Genomic DNA, 15,782 nt, shown 5'->3' with positions numbered 1-15,782 from the left:
CAGAAGTAAAGGGCTGGTGACTGGCACAAAGAGCTGGGTCTTGGGCTGCAAACTGGGACCACAGAATAGATTCTCATTTTTCATTGTGAAGTCTTTGACGCAGCTGTGGCCTCGTTAATTCCGTACAGCATCCCATTTAGCCACTAACTTTCTAAGAAAACTAGACGAGAGATGAGGCTAGGCAATGCCAGGGGAGAGTCTTCAAGAGGAAGGAAAAGTTAAGTAAAGTACAAAAATTGGAAGAAATTAGAGCCCAGAGAATAAGAACTATTCCTGGTAAATAATGAACAAAAGATGCAGTGAGTAGAACAGTAAAATGTTCTTTCAATGGGATATGAAGATTTTTATAGATTTTCTAAGATTTATATCTATTCACTTCTTTGAGAGGATGACACACTAGGCGTGCATTTTCTAAAATTATATTACACAACCATTGATTTTAGACAAAACATTAAGCTATGAAAAAGGGAAGTAGAAAAGTGTGAATGGAATACGATGCGGTGGTAAACGGAGACCAGCTGTTAAATCCACAGGGGGGAAATGCTGTTGTTGTTACGTAAGTAAACAAAGCTATTTTCAAATAACAAGCAGATTAGGAAAGGCAGCATATTCTCATCAAGCATGCGTCTTGCCTTCCGCCACTTTGTTCCTTTTGCTCAGTAAAATGTGGGCGGGCCGGCAACACATCGCTGATCCAAGGGTGAGAGGCAGGGTGCCTCCATTCGCTCTCTTGCGAGCCCGCCGGCTGCCTCGGGAAGAGCACACACCTGGTGGTTACCCGCAAAGAGGAGGAGATTTCGCAGGAGCCGACCCCGGGGTCTCCCGACACGCACGGCGGGGCCATGTGGAGAAGCAGGTCTGCCCAGCACGCCCACACAAATTATAAAAATGAATGTGTGTGATGGCAATTTAGTAAGGTTCGGACTACTCTGTTATCTCAATGGTAGACATTAAATCTGGACATTCTCATTTTCTATATCCACCATATATTCTGGTGCTACAAAAATATCTTCTTTCTAGAAAAGGTTTTACTATTCCAGTGGCAAATCTGCTAGAGGGAGGAAAGTGTGGGGCCGCAGTGCAAACAACCACTGCTTTGTGACAGCCTGGCCCATTACCGCTTGGAGGTAAATGAAGCGCTGGAGGTTATCTCTGAAAGCCTTTAATTGCGGCAACAGTAACACAGGCGAGCTGATAAGCAAAGGAGTCTCCACTTTGCCTGTAGGAGGGTTGTATACAAAGAGGGTGGGAAAGTTGCTCTACTGACACCTACAGAGCAGCTCGGACTGAGGATGGAGCTCTGCTTGCGGGATTTCAGGAGGTCTTTCTACCCCTCTGCTGGTGGAGCTAAGCAGAACCAGGCCCAGAGCAGAGCGCTTGCCGCGGAGGGTACCCCGCTCCCGGACCTTCACCGCGGGCACCCCTGCCTGCTGCTGCTGTTTCCTTCCGCTGGGTGTGAGCGGAGGATGTCCGAATCCCGTCTGCCCACACTGCCTTTCCGAGGTGTACGAAGTAGCTCCGGTGTCAGCACGAGCTCATCTCTCAGCATTTCCCCTAAGGCCTTGCGAAGGCCAGCACTGCAGCACGTGGGAGCTCTTGCTGAATTCGCCGAGGTTCGCGCTCGCGTTCTTACAGAAGCATGTTAGTGAAGATTCCCTCTTCCATCTCTGTCCTCCCAGACACCATTGTTCCTTAGTGACTCCAAAATGAAGTCAAATGGTCCAGGCTTCCCGCGAGCAAAGTTGGACTCTTCTTTTCCAGTTTATACCCAGTCACCTTCTGTGTTTAACTGTCCCTCTGGGTATTGATCCTACATTCCAATCAGACAGTTTTGCCATTATAATTTATATTGTAAAATACGCACTTTTTTCTTTCATGTGTAAACGTTTTCTCCAATAATTTACTCTCACTAAAGCATGTTTGGTGGCATTAATTACCATCCAGGAAAACGTAGCCAGGGAGGGGTAGGGAAATTGAAGGTGTGATTTTAATTACAGTGGCAGGGAGCAATCCTGTAGCAGGCGGCCCTTGAGTGAGCTTTGAGCCCCGAGAGGGAGTGAGCCCTGTGGTGATCTGTGGGAATAGCATGGCAGGCAGGGTGCACGCAGCCTGGGAAGACTCTGAGGCCGAAGCCGCGCTCTCGTGTGCAGACTGGGTGCAGCCAGCTCCAGCTCGGGGATATCAGGGTCTGAGGCTGGGTGAAGGGCAGCTGGGGACCAAGGACTGAAGGACGGGGTACGGACAGCCAAATTCTCTCCACAAGCAGGGCTGTGGAGCGCCGTGAGCAGAAGAGTGAGATGACTAACTCTAGGTCTTGCAAGGGCCTTTAGCCACTGTCCCGGGAACTGACTTGCAAGAGAGAGACACTCCAGGGAAACTGAGGCCACTGCCACTATCCGAGTGAGGGCCGAGGATGGCGTAAACAGACGAGAAACTGTCACACTCTGCATGGCTTCTGAAGCTAAGTTGAACACATTTCCTGTCACACTGGGTCTGACCTGAGGGGGGTGGAAGGTGAGGATTTGGGCCAAATGACCAGAAGGATAGTTTCCACAGGATGACGAGGCTGTGCTAACTGTGCAGGGAAACATCCGGAGTGGGGTCTGCCAGTTGCGCTTGAGATGCACCATATGGCCTCCTGGGTTAAAGGCAGAACCGGAAGTTAAAATATAAATCTGCATTCAGCTTGGCTATCAGGCTGCAGTGATGCATTTGCAAGATGCGACTGCAGGAAGGACAGGCAACCCATGTGCTGATGTGTGCGCCAAGGAGGGAGGGCGGAGGCGAGGAAAGGCGCTGATCGGCAGCGAATCCACTGCAAGACCTGAGAGCTGAGGAGCGATCATAACCGCTGGCCTGAGCAGCCTCGAAGTCGTCAGGAGTTTCTTTGGACAGTTTGGACGAGGTCGTGCAGTCTAAGTCCCGTTTAGTAGACTGAAAGTACAGCAGGAGGACTGAGTCCACAGAGGAAAATAGAGCACATTTTTAGGAATTTTTCTTTCTTTCTTTTTTTTGGTACTGGGGATTGAATTAGGGACCATGTGCTTGCAAGGTAGGCAGCAGAACCACTGAGCTAAATCCGCAGCTCTTTAGGAATTTTCCAATAAATGAATGGAATATGAAGAAATTTGAGATAAGAAGTATATTGATTTTTTGTTAATTTTTTTAAAAAATGAGAACATAGTGTATTTGCATCTAAATTACAGTTACTCATAATGGAGGTAAAAATGATGATATGGGAGGAGGAGAAAAAAATAAGTGGGCAGTGTCCTAAAGAGAAGAGAAAAGAAGGGTTTTGTAAATAAGAGAAAGGTTTGGCCATGGCTAAGATCACCAGCATTCAATTCATTGTAATGAGCAAGTTGCAGAGTTGACCGTACAAGACTGGGGTAGAGAGGTAGGAGTGTGTGTGTGTATGTATGAGAGAGAGAGAGAGAGAGAGAGAGAGACTTCATCACTGGGGCAAAACACCCAACACGCGCATCCTAAAGGAAGAGCGGTTTATATTCGGCTCACAACTTCAGTCCGTGGCCAGATGGCTCCCAGGACGCACAGGAGGGTGGGGGCCAGGGGAGTAGATGTCCAACCTGTGGCCGCCAGCGAGCAGGGAGAGAAGAGGGTCCCTTCAGTCACTCTCCAGCGACCACCTCCAGCCAGGCCCCTGCTAAGGGCTCTCGTCAGTGGCTGATCCACCGGGGCACACAGTGCACCACATCCGTCACCTCCCCAAAGTGCCACCTCCTCCGATCCTGAGACTTGAAGGGTTGTTTTAGATCTAAGCCATGATGATGTGGCAGTTGGTATGGTATGTGAAAAGTGTCCTCTAGATTTTCTCTGTGTCCGGGCAAACACTCTGCATGAGCTAGTGGGAATTGAAGTTCCAGGAGTGTATAGTGTATATATAACAGGAAGAGAAGGAAACAAATCAACCAGGGACATGCAGTCTATGCAGGCTGAGATGAACACTGATGAAGCTAAGGTGGCTCAGGCAGCACGGCTGTACCTTCTTCCCATTCAAACTGAGCTGCTAAATGTAGGTACAGGGTACGGGACAGTTTCGTTTTAACATCATTCTTGTTTTACCAAAAATATATGACATGAGAGAGAGGCAGAGAAGCAGGAAGTAGATGGAGGTGACTAATGATGGAATTAAGCTGAGATCTTGGGATAGGAAGGAATGAAGGACAGGAAATTTGGACAGGAAAAGGAGTGGAAGATGATGATAAGGGGGAACAACATTGCTGCTGTGGAATCACAGAGGAGTGCGATAGAAAACATTTGGAGACAGGGGAAGGGTAAGGTGCCAGACACCAAAAGTATGAAGAGTTTGCCGTTAATGAAACAGTGACATTTAAGGGTGACTGTGGCCCAGCAGCTGTGAGGACAGTGGAGATGAACCTCACGGGAGGGAAGGAGTTAAGGCCTGGGGTACGGGAACTGCTGCTTTGCAAATATTAACCACCGGGAATTTTGACAGCAATGCTAGAGAAGACAGGGACAACGGCCAGCAGGAAAGGGGTAAGGGGAGTGACTAGGGCCTGGCAGCAGTGTCCAGCTTGGTGTAGTTCTGGCATAGTCTGATGGCAGGAGATTGAAAGTTGAGGCTTTATGGGAAGGAAAGAGGATGTGGAGGGACCAATAATGAACATCGGGAAGGATATTCTCCTCTGCAGAGCGAAGGGCGCAAGTGGGAGGAGGAAGGGTGTCTCCTTCTGAAGGAGCGCTGGGGAAACAGTGATCCTGAGGAAGACTGGCTGCCCAGTAAAACATGTGAAGGCCTCTTGCAGAGAGGAGGTGGCGCGGGCAGGAGGTGCACTGGGAAGTTCCAGGAGGTGTGGAAGTAGGGCTTCAGGAGCTGGGGGGAAGGGTGGGAGCGCAGCACCATACAGACCAAGTGGACGTTTTGGTCCCCATGGGAGGAAAGACCAGGATGGTCTGGGTTGGCTTATATTTACAAGTGTTCACCACAGGGCAGTTCTTAATATTTTGCAATAATTTATGCAAATAGAGTTATTCAATACAGAAGACGGATTTTGCCTGAGTCTTCCATTTTTATTTTAGTTTTCTGAAACCAACCATTGTAACAAGTGTGCCACTCGTAGGGGACATTGCTAATGGTGCGGCTGTGAATATGTTGATTTGGCTGGATATGGGGAATCTCCGAGCCTTCTGCTCAATTTTGCTGTGAACCTAGAACTTCTGTTAAGAATAAGATCTACTAAACATGAGAAGATTCTGAATCCCAGAGACAGACACAGTGCTTGCTGGACCTTCTCCACATGTGATTCAGTGGAATTCTGCCTCTTTGGTGGGAACCACCGCCTCCTGCCGCCATTCACAAAACCCTCCTAACTCTGGCACGACTCTCATGGAAGTGTATTTGCCCTCCCCGTTACACTGACCCGTTCTTCTGTTATAGCTAACCGGGCCAGATTTTACGTGAGATATAATAAGCTTTTTGAGAAAAAAAACCTGCACTTATTTCATTTCTGCATTCCCACAGCACTTGAGCCAGCAGCACGTGAGTTCTCCTGAGAGGTGTTTAGCACATGCGATGAGGCGCCATGGAGAGCTATTTCCATATGAACCGATAGAGGCAGATACGCATGCAGCACATGGAGAAGACAAATGGGTAGGAAACTGGGATGGCCACACAGGGAGGGTGGGATAATAAACAGTGTGTTCCTGAAAATTGGAGAGCGGGACTGAGTCGCGCAGCAAAATAAAGAGGCTAAAATATTAGGTCAAGGGTGTCACAAAATTCACCAAAACTCTTCCCTGTTTCTCTAGAAAAATAAACTTTCCCTAAACCAATAGACCTATAAAGTTAACTCATTTACACTGATCGAAGCTCAGCTGAGGCTGATGTAACAATTCATGATGCTCAGAACTGATGTACCTCCTCCCACATTGTGGAAGTAATTCTTCAGAAAACAGCACACCATCCTCTCACATCATTATAGTTAAAACACGTCTACTCAAACAAGCAAATTACATGATTCACCAGTGATCTTTATGGGTCTATTTCATCTTCAATCAAATATATGACTATAAAACAATATCTATTCCAAGAATGATATATTATGAACCTCTGCTCCCGCTGGCCTGGCATGCATAATTATCAGATATTTCTTTCTATACATTTCTGTGTAATGTATCATAATTATTATAATATATAATTGTCAAAGTATGCTATATAGTAGTATATAGTAAATATCATATATTTTAAACATTATAAGTACATATAACTTCGTATTGTATTTGTGTGTGTATTTGTTTATAAAGAAACATATCCAACAACAAGACAGTTTTCTCTGTGTGTGAGAATAACAAATGATTTTTGAGGTAAGGGATAGAAATGTGAATTTACTACAGTGAATGTATTTTACAGTTATAAACAGAAAAAAAATGCTTATAAAATTAACATCCAGCAAAAACTGTAAAGGATTACAAAGAAGATGTTTGTTTTCAGGCAGCCAATTCTAACATACTTTAGATATTGTTTTATAGTCCTATATTTGAAGACAAAATAGGCTCATAAAGATCACTGGTGAATCATGTAATTTGCTTGTTTGAGTAGAGGTGTTTTAACTATAATGATGTGAGAGGATGGTGTGCTGTTTCCTGAAGAATTACTTCCATGATGTGGGAGGAGGTACATAAACTCAGAAAAAGGAAAATAAGACTTCATGGGACAGCTGCCTGTCCCCCATTGTCTGTTCACCCTTTGTCCTGGGGAACACAGAAGTGTAGGACCAGATACTATCTGCAAGCTGAACAGCAGGAAGATGTCTTGGAATCCAAGATTTCCATCCCTTCCTTTACCTTTTCCTTAGTCCCTTTTCATATTTATGTGCCTACAGAGCACCTCCCAGTCAAAGAACAGCCGGTCAAGGTCAGATTTTGATCAGTGAGAAGATGGTAGAGGCCAGTCGGAGAATCCAAGATGAAGAAGATTTTATCATGTAAAAGGTTCTTTCTGCCTGCAGCATATGAGGATTTCTTCTCTATTTCTTCAGTGACATGAAAATTGGAACTATGTTTCTTAAAGAAAGGAACAAAAGAGACTAAAGTTTAATTATACTGTTTTATTTCCCTTGCAGCTGTGTCCCATTAGCCGCTGAGCCCTGGTAAAGTTCCTGGCAATCTTTGACCCTCCTACTCCTACAGCCCAGTGTGAACTGGTAATTACCATCGATTATAGGCCACTGACTGTAGGGAGAGAGATACTTTTTTTTCTTTTGCAGGGGCCTATGAATTAACTTTATCGTTGCATTATAACTCTTCAATTTCTGTATCTGAAGCTACTAAAAAGTTCAAGACACATGGTTGTCTTTAATATTGCCATAAATTGCTAAGAACTGTGATGTTTCCTAGATCAGTGTTGCCTTGAAAGGTTGCCTTCTTTTCAATAGGTAGGCTGATTTTTACATGGTTTTGGGCATCAAAAGCGTGCAGAATTCTTCTCTGAACTTTCCATGACAGAGATAATTATAAGAGGAGGTAAACCTTAATGTATGCAGTTAGTGTATTAAAACATTTAAATCTCTTAATGTGCTTTTAAAGTACGTACTGATATTTATCCTCTTAATATCAGAAGACCCTGAAGAAAGGCTCTTCAGGTTCCACAGTTAGGAAGTGCTGGCTCAAGGGGCTGAACTCCAGGCTCAGCTGGGAGTTCTTGCTCTTAGCCAGAGTGCTCTCCCACCTTTGTGTCTGTTGCGGTCTTTACAGAACTGCAAATCACTCATGGGAAAGGCCCATGGGAAGAGAAGCATAACCAGGGAGAGCCAGCATTACTGTCATACTGAACAGCCCTCAGTCAATAAATTCCTACTGACGCCTCTTCTCTCATTTAGCTTTAGAACAATGTGACCTTCCCCGAAGGATGTTGTGACTGATCAGATTCTCATCCCATCACCATTGCCATGTGATGGAGAAGGTAAACTGCTCAGACCCTGGGCCTCAGTCCTAAGCACCTCAGGACTTTGTGCTCAGTGGCTCTCTGGCTGGAGCGGCATGAAGCAGACGCTGGTGCTCGGGTGAAGCATGAAGCAGAGGTGCTTTGCCACCACCTTCCAACTTTCTGGGGTTAATAATAGCCTATGTTTGACAGGAAGAAAGAACAGCCTCTTAAGTAGTCAGGGATATTTAGGGGATACCAAGTCCACAAAAGTACACTTGTTCACCTGAAACCTGCCTCTTAATTTGCAGAAGCAAGTGCGAAATGAAGTTGCAGGGCCCTTGCTGGACAGGGAGGAAGACTTTCCAGGCAGAGAGGAGCCTCAGTGAAGCGCAGGGCCCTCCCGAACTCAGAGCCGGGCCCACATCGCGCTGCTCTGCATCCCTCAAGAATGCCCTGCTCAGCGAGCCTGATCGCTGTGACCCGGGACACAGAGCTGAGATGGCCCGGCAGCCCCTCCCGCGCTCAGGCCGGCCTCACGTCTGCAGCCGCGGAAAGAGCAACCGCCCACCGCTTCGCAGCCCCTCACTTCGCTCTGTGCCTCGGACAGGCATGGAAAAGCTGTCCCGCGGTGATTCCTGTGCTCAGGAAGACTGGAGATGAAGACAGCTCTAGCAGCCCCCTTTCATTCTCGCACTCTGCCAGAAATAAACTCTGGAGAGGTCAGTTCCAGCAAATACATTTTGAAACGCAGAAAATTGTGTGACTGCTTAATGTATCTTCATTTTAATCTTTTCTCCTTTTCTGCAGTAAAAAGAGAGCTTTTCCAAGTTTTCTTACTTGGGGCAATTTCTTACTCACTTTTCTTTTTCCTTCTTTTTTCCCGTTTGACAGCTCTTCTGTAGAAAGTTTATCGTTTATGAGCTTCTAGGCTTCGAGTCAATATGCGCTGTCAGAATCCTTCGGGCCATGTTGAACTTTTATTCAATGTTGTCTCTCCCTCCTGAAGCCCTGTAGCTATCATTTCTTTGAAAGGCTGTCCCAGCTCAATATCTGAAGATTAGATTCTCACAGAACCTTTAAATCACATAGCAGAAGATATAACACAACCAGCAGTATTACTATTCCAGGCTCGTATTTATGGGTTTAATTAGCTGGGCTAGATATAGAGCAGAGAAACTTTGACCCTAAAAGAGAATTTGTTGATAATTAAATTCTTACCTACTTTTTAGTAACATACCTGAATATTCCCATTATTAAATAATTAAATGTGCTGCTAGTAGAATAATTTTTAAAACCCCATTTTCATTATTTGTATAGATATGTATTAAGAATAAAGTATGTATGTATATTGTATTATTTTGTGTTATATATTTACAACTTCATTGCTGATTTATATTGAGGTGCTAAATATTAATAGCATATTGATATATTCCTTAATAAATGGCGGCTACTTAGATAAGAAAATTCATTTAAAAATCACATTAAAATCATTCTCAGAAATATTGTATGTATTGTGCAGAATTTAAATGTTATTTTAATTAAATAAATTAATAACATAGATTAAACCTTTATGTTATTGCCCTGAGGGCAACACTGGGATTTGAGGCTTATTAACAGGGGAACATGCAAAAATGGAAAGTTCTAAAAGGTTCATTTTCTTTGTTGCCCTTCAACTAATTGCTGTAAAATAATCTTCGCTCTTTTGCCAGTTTAAACTGTCACGGAAGAGTAAGCAATCCAAACTGCAATCTCTTGATGTTGTTGCATTATCTGCTGCCAAGTCTCTTTTTAAAGTTCTGCAAACAAACATGCGTGCCAATTAAGCAAAAATAAATACAGGAGGAATGTGCAGTGACCTTGTGCCATTTTCTCATTAATTCTAGGAAATGACTCTGGGCCTTTTCCTGTTTTTGCCCCCGAGATGAAAGGGCAAGTCCTCCCCAATGATGCAGGTAAAAGCACCAGGTTTGCTTCCATCTTGGACGCTAGACTCCGATCGGAGACCATGCCGAATGGTGCACTTCGAGGTGGGAGATCCCTTCCTTCATAATGTCATCTGTTAGAGAAAGGTTTGAGAAAAGGTCAGCTTTCCCCAGTGTAAAGAATTCACTGGCAATTCATCCAAAGTCACTTCTTGCTTCTTAGAACTATCTTTCTTTAAGATTTGCTGCGATGATTTCCCCCAGCAAATAGATTCAAAATACCAAATAAGAGGCTAGGGATTATGTCCACAATCCAATGACTTATATTCAAATATATTTCACTGAAAAGTAAGGTAGTTTTGAAGTACAGTACAGAAAACCATTGGACGGAGGAGAGGTGAATGTTCTCTGCCCATTCGGTTGGAATCAGTCCAAATTCAAGCAAAAAACAAAACAAAAAAACAAACAAACAAAAAAGCTTGAAGGGTGAATTAAAGAATATCCAATGAAAGAACTATTTTCCAAGATGTGATCCACAATAAGAGAACAATAAGATACTGTGAAACACAGTGACTAAGAACACTGAGGTTTCCGCTAGGTTTATCAAGATAAGAGGGGGATAGTAGGACCAGAGCCCAAAAAAGCGATGGTACTGGGGCCAGAGATTTAATTCAGTGGTTCCAGCATCTGCCTCACAAGAGCAAGGTCCCAGATTCGGTCCTCGGTACCAACAAAAGAGCTATGGTACTGGACAACCGGCCTGAGTACTGCTCTGCACTGTGAGGTGGTCTCAGCTCTTTATTCTCCAGAGCAGATTTGTAAAGGCTACAAATAGGACTCAGAGGCCAAGAACAAAGGGATCAGATCACTTTATTAAGCAAGCAGAAAGGCAGTCTTAGGACAACACCCCTGGAGGACCTATGAGCTAGCAGGAGGTATGGGAGCCCCCGTCCAGGTCTGGGGTGGGATCTGAGGCTTTAGCGGGGAGAGTGGGCATCCATGACTGACGGTGCTCATCCAATCAACTATGTCCCCCTTCATGTCAGAAAGGGGAGATTTGAGCTTATGGGCCAAGTCAGCACCAACGTGGTGCCCCAAGCTCAGGAAGGGCATCAAAACCATGATGCAAATGGATGCTGTGAGGTCCAATTGGGCCGACAGGGCCACCACAATTGAACCTGAGGCTTGAGACCCAAGTAGTGACTGTGGGGTCAGAAGGTGTCAGGCTAAGTAGACAGGAAGTTTGCAAGGGGTCGTGGAGTGCTCTTTCAGGAAGGCTGGAGAACAAACTCAGCAATTTGGCCCAGGCCCTTCTCAGAGCCTTCTCCCAGCCCTGCCGTGTCTCCCTGTCCAGCTCATTTCTAGCTGACACCTGCCCCATTGGCAACAGCTCTGGGTCCTCACAGTCAGTGCCAGGAGTGGAACACACCCACTAGTGCACTGTAGCTGGAGGGAGAGTAAGGACCTACAGGTCTGTCTTCTCTTCCTGAGATCTCGTCCCATGGAACTCACCAAGCGAGAGGCAAGAGAACCAGAGTCAGGCACCGCACCTCTGACCACAGCAGAGGGCACTGATGGAAACCCGGACACAGGCTGTGTGTCTTTGACCTGGGACCCAGTATTTCCATACATACCCTTTTCCTCAGCATTCTTTATGGTTTTTAAATAGAAGTGTAGAAACAGAGGTCTGCTGAGAGAAGAAGGGTTTGAAGAAAAAAAATCTTTTGATGGAAACATACCTTAAAAATTTAAGCTGTTCCCTGTATTTAAATGAAGTCATGATGTTAATAATCACATTATTTTCTTTCCCCTTCACATAGCTGACACTGAGCCATCCTTTGACAATTATAAAGGCCACCATCTTTATTTTTGCCCTCTGGCATATTAATTATGTATTCCTTCTTCTTAGAAATATTCACAGAAGCCAGCCCATACCAAAGAACCACCCTGCAACTTGGATTCACTCATAATTCCTCACTATAATCCTCAAAAATGATCAATGAAACTGCTGATATTATGTCTTGGTATCTTCAAGTGCCAGAGCAATGAAAATAGGAAACAACTGCAAAGATCTTTCTGCAGGACATTCCCATAGTATAGAGATCTAAACATAAGAAATGTACTAAATTCCACTCGGATACTTCAAGGAGAGCGTCTCGCCTTTATTAACTTTCAATAAGTTTATTGCTCTCCACAGGGCATAATATTGTGGTGTCGAAGATAGGAACTAATGCATAATTCCCTTTTTTCAAATTAATTAAAATTAAGATAAAAATCAAGACAATCGAGTAATCAATATAATACAAAATAAAATAAGCCCTACAGAGGAACAAAGCTTACATTTGCAATTCTTACATGTCTTACCATCTCTTTAAATGATGCTAATTTCATATGCATCCCTCTGAAAAAAGATCATATCAACATGTTCCATGGCCTAAGGAGGAAGCAGTCCCCAGCTACAAAGAGTAAACTCAAATTGCCAAGCCTACTGATACAGCATGGATAAATCAGCTCTGGGCTTACTAAGCAGGATAGAGAAAGCAACAGTATTTAAAAAGACAGCAGCCCAAAATTCTCTTTCCTTAATACTGAACAGATATTGATATTACTAATGCCAATTTAATGTTACCCCCAGTAACCTCTGTAACGATCATGATCTTACGTAGAATATATCTGCTTATGTGAAGCAAAAAAACTTAACCTCTCTTATTTCTACCTGCTGTCCTGATACATTTAGAATAGCTTTCAAAAGAGTGCATATTTTTTAAAAATGTGTTCCCAGTACGTGGTACACCATAGGGACATATCATCCCTGAATATTATATTTTTATTTCTAATATAGTAGCATTGACTCTCATGGTGTAGCTCCAAAATCAGGCTACCAAACAGCCCAGTAGCCCCAAACCAAGTAGTGTCATCTGTTTATGGTCCCAGTCTTCCCCTGCAGCTTTCTCCCTAACAGGCCCTGCATCGCCATCGTTTTCCAGAATTGCATGAATCAAGTCCAGCCTCACCTGACAGAAACATTGGAGACTGATTTAGGCCAATTAGCAAAATGCTTTGAGATGCATCCAAATCATTGTATCTGTCAATAATGGTTGGCTTTATTTTTATTGTTTTTAATTGCTGAGTTGCATTCCCTTATAGAGATACACCACATTTTATAACCCATTGACTCTTTGAAAGAGAATTTGGATGGCTTCAGTTTCAACGTGACTATGGATGGGGATGCTGTAGACATTCCAGTACAGGTTTTGTTTTGGTGAACATTGGTTTTTATTTCCCTAAATAGGTAAGAGTGGTACTGTTGAGCTATGTAGCTAGTAAGTGTTTTAGCAACTGCTGGTCTGTTTTTCAGGGTGACTTTACCACTTTCTTGTGATTCTCACAATCAGCATTAGTTTTCGCAGCATCCTTTCCAACCTTTGCTATGGCTGTAATTCTTTCACATTGTTCATTCTAATAGATAAGCATTATATATCATCCTGGTTGAAATTTGTATTCCCTAATGAGTAGTAGTATATAGAAATGATGTTGTTTCTTAAAGAAAACAAAAATTTTATTACATCAGTGAAATCATTAGTGCTAATGATTTCTTTTTGAGATTATATGATTATATTTTTAAATAGCTACATAATTTTTCCTTTACCCTAGTGTGTTTAGGGTGATTGCTCCTGGTAAGAACTGTCTTCACCCTTCCATGTGTCAAGTGTATGGGGCTACAGTTGTGCTGGTGGCTTCTGCTTCAAGTGTCTTTACAGTTACTGTGACCACACTTTCTTCATCGCTGATGTTGGTAATCTGTGTCTCTTTCTCCACAGTCTTGCTGGAGGCTTATCAATTATATTGTTTTTTGCAAAGCATTATCTTTTGATATCATTATTTCTGCCTAATGTATGTCTGTTTTAAATTTCATTGATCTCTTCTCTTTATTATTCCCTTTCTTCTACTAAATCTGAATTAAATTTGCTCATCTTTTTCTCCATTATCCTAAAGTAGAAATTTATAATATTGATTTGGAATCTTCTTTTGCAATGTAAGTATCTAATACTCTAACATTCATTTTGGTGGATGGTTTAGTTGCTTCCCACAAGTTTTGATACACTGAATTTTATTTCTGCATAATTCAAAGCAGTTTCCTATTTGTCTTGAGATTTCCTCTTTAACTCAATGAGTTATATGGCAATATTTTCATTAATTTCCAGCAGACTATTTTCCTCTAATCTTTCTGTTATTTTCTTCTATTTTAAACTCATCATAATCAAAGGGCATATTTACTTGTATCTTTTAATGACAATGGCTTTTTCTGATAGAGGATATGGTCTATCTTTTGGAAAGTATTAATGTTCTAAATATATGGTGTTTGTTATAATAAAATTTTGTTTATAGTGACAAAGAAAACATCAAATGGTTTTCCAATAAAATTTCCTCACTTCTAATTAGTGAAACTTTATGTATAAGAAAAAATTTTCATTTTTTTTAACTGGCTGGTTTTATTTGGAAGTGGAACAATATAGAAAACAGAAGTAGAATTTCAGTGCAATTAGTCTGAATCTCAATGATATTTCTTCTGAAAATACTTTATTTAAATTAGCTTCTAATTACGATAAAATATCATAAAATAAAATATGAATTGTGATTTAAATGAAAAAATGCTTCTTTCTTAAGAAAACTTAAAATAATGAAGTTAGCATTGGAGGTCTCGATGATTATATTTTAAGGTAAATATTGGACAATTCATATTTGGATGTATCCATATAAAAGACAAAATATGCAAATAATGCCAAGCAAGTTACTATAATATAAATATTCAATTTTTCCCTTTTTAGCAGAAGGATCTTCAGATTTCTCAATATAAAATATTTTCAAGTAGGCTAACTAGAGCTTGTTCAGGATACGCTCAGATTTATTTTGACAACTATATAAATTGTCTTTTTCCCTACTTCTCCATCCTGCCAGAAAGGAGTAAACCCCTACTATATCTGTATCTTCAGGATAATAAAAAGAAAATGACACACAATTCTTTTAGCAGATTTTATTGATCTCTTTGTGACTTCCTTAGATTTCTAGCAAACAGCACTCTCTTCAAACCACTGCAGTCATCATGTTAAATTACCTCACTATCTCTAAAGGACTTAGGAAAATTATAATTTTAGTTTCAAAGAACATGAACCTACTTTACTTCTTTTCTTATCACAAGTCTAGTTTATTAGGGGAGATAATTAATTATAGGTCCAAAGCAGTCTTTTACCTTGGGTTGCTTCATAAAATGAACAAGTGTTCGGTTTAACATATATTGGAAAAAATAAATAAACATATTTACATTCTGAGTTGTTGTTGTGAATTACAGAGTATCCAAGTGCTGATGCTTTCAACTAGACTTTGTGCAAGTTGCTTCCACTGTGAATAGCATATTCCAAGGTTAGCAGATAAAGCAGGTCATAGAAAATGGTGAAAGTATAGGTGAACAAGAAGAGGTAGATAAGGAGATTCCCAACTTTTTGCCTAGTTTTACTCTTAAAGAACAGAAGTACTCACATCTATAACTTTACAGTTGCAAGGAAATAAGCAGAAAGAAAAATTCAGAGGACATTTTCTTCTTGACATTGTGGTTGTTGAATGAGCTAGACACCTGTAATCTGCATAGCCATCAGTTCCAATACCAAGTCTGTTTGTTTTTATGATCTTGGATAAATGTGAGGCTTACATTCTCCTATCCAAAGTGAGTTTAACAGTATTTACCTCAGATAGCCATTAAGCTGGCTTAAAGGACGTGGGAAGCACTAGTGCGGAGTCTAGAATAGAGCAAATATTTTTTTAAAACATCAAATTAATTCATAACAGTTGTGTTTTTGCTTAATGGCTGTAATAAGTGCTATGATAATTTGGATCTAGGCTCACAATTGGCTCATTCTAAAGGACGATGGCAGTATTCCAAAGGAAAGGAAGTGATT

The 15,782-nt window shown here is 42.0% G+C and overlaps 1 long non-coding RNA gene across 1 annotated transcript; it reads left to right on the top strand.

Annotated features, from left to right (window-relative positions):
* Positions 1-7,848: 7,848 nt before the first annotated feature.
* On the top strand, positions 7,849-10,378 carry LOC147824277 (uncharacterized). Its single transcript, XR_015442596.1, has 2 exons — positions 7,849-8,625; positions 9,790-10,378. It is a non-coding gene; the product is annotated as an uncharacterized LOC147824277 (long non-coding RNA).
* The last annotated feature ends 5,404 nt before the right edge of the window (positions 10,379-15,782 follow it).

The sequence above is a fragment of the Heterocephalus glaber genome, unplaced genomic scaffold, assembly GCF_053883595.1.
Source record: "Heterocephalus glaber isolate CG9 unplaced genomic scaffold, H.glaber_assembly_v1.0 deba00001550, whole genome shotgun sequence".
Classification (NCBI taxonomy): Eukaryota; Metazoa; Chordata; class Mammalia; order Rodentia; family Bathyergidae; genus Heterocephalus; species Heterocephalus glaber.
This window is presented reverse-complemented; position numbering and strand designations above follow the sequence as displayed.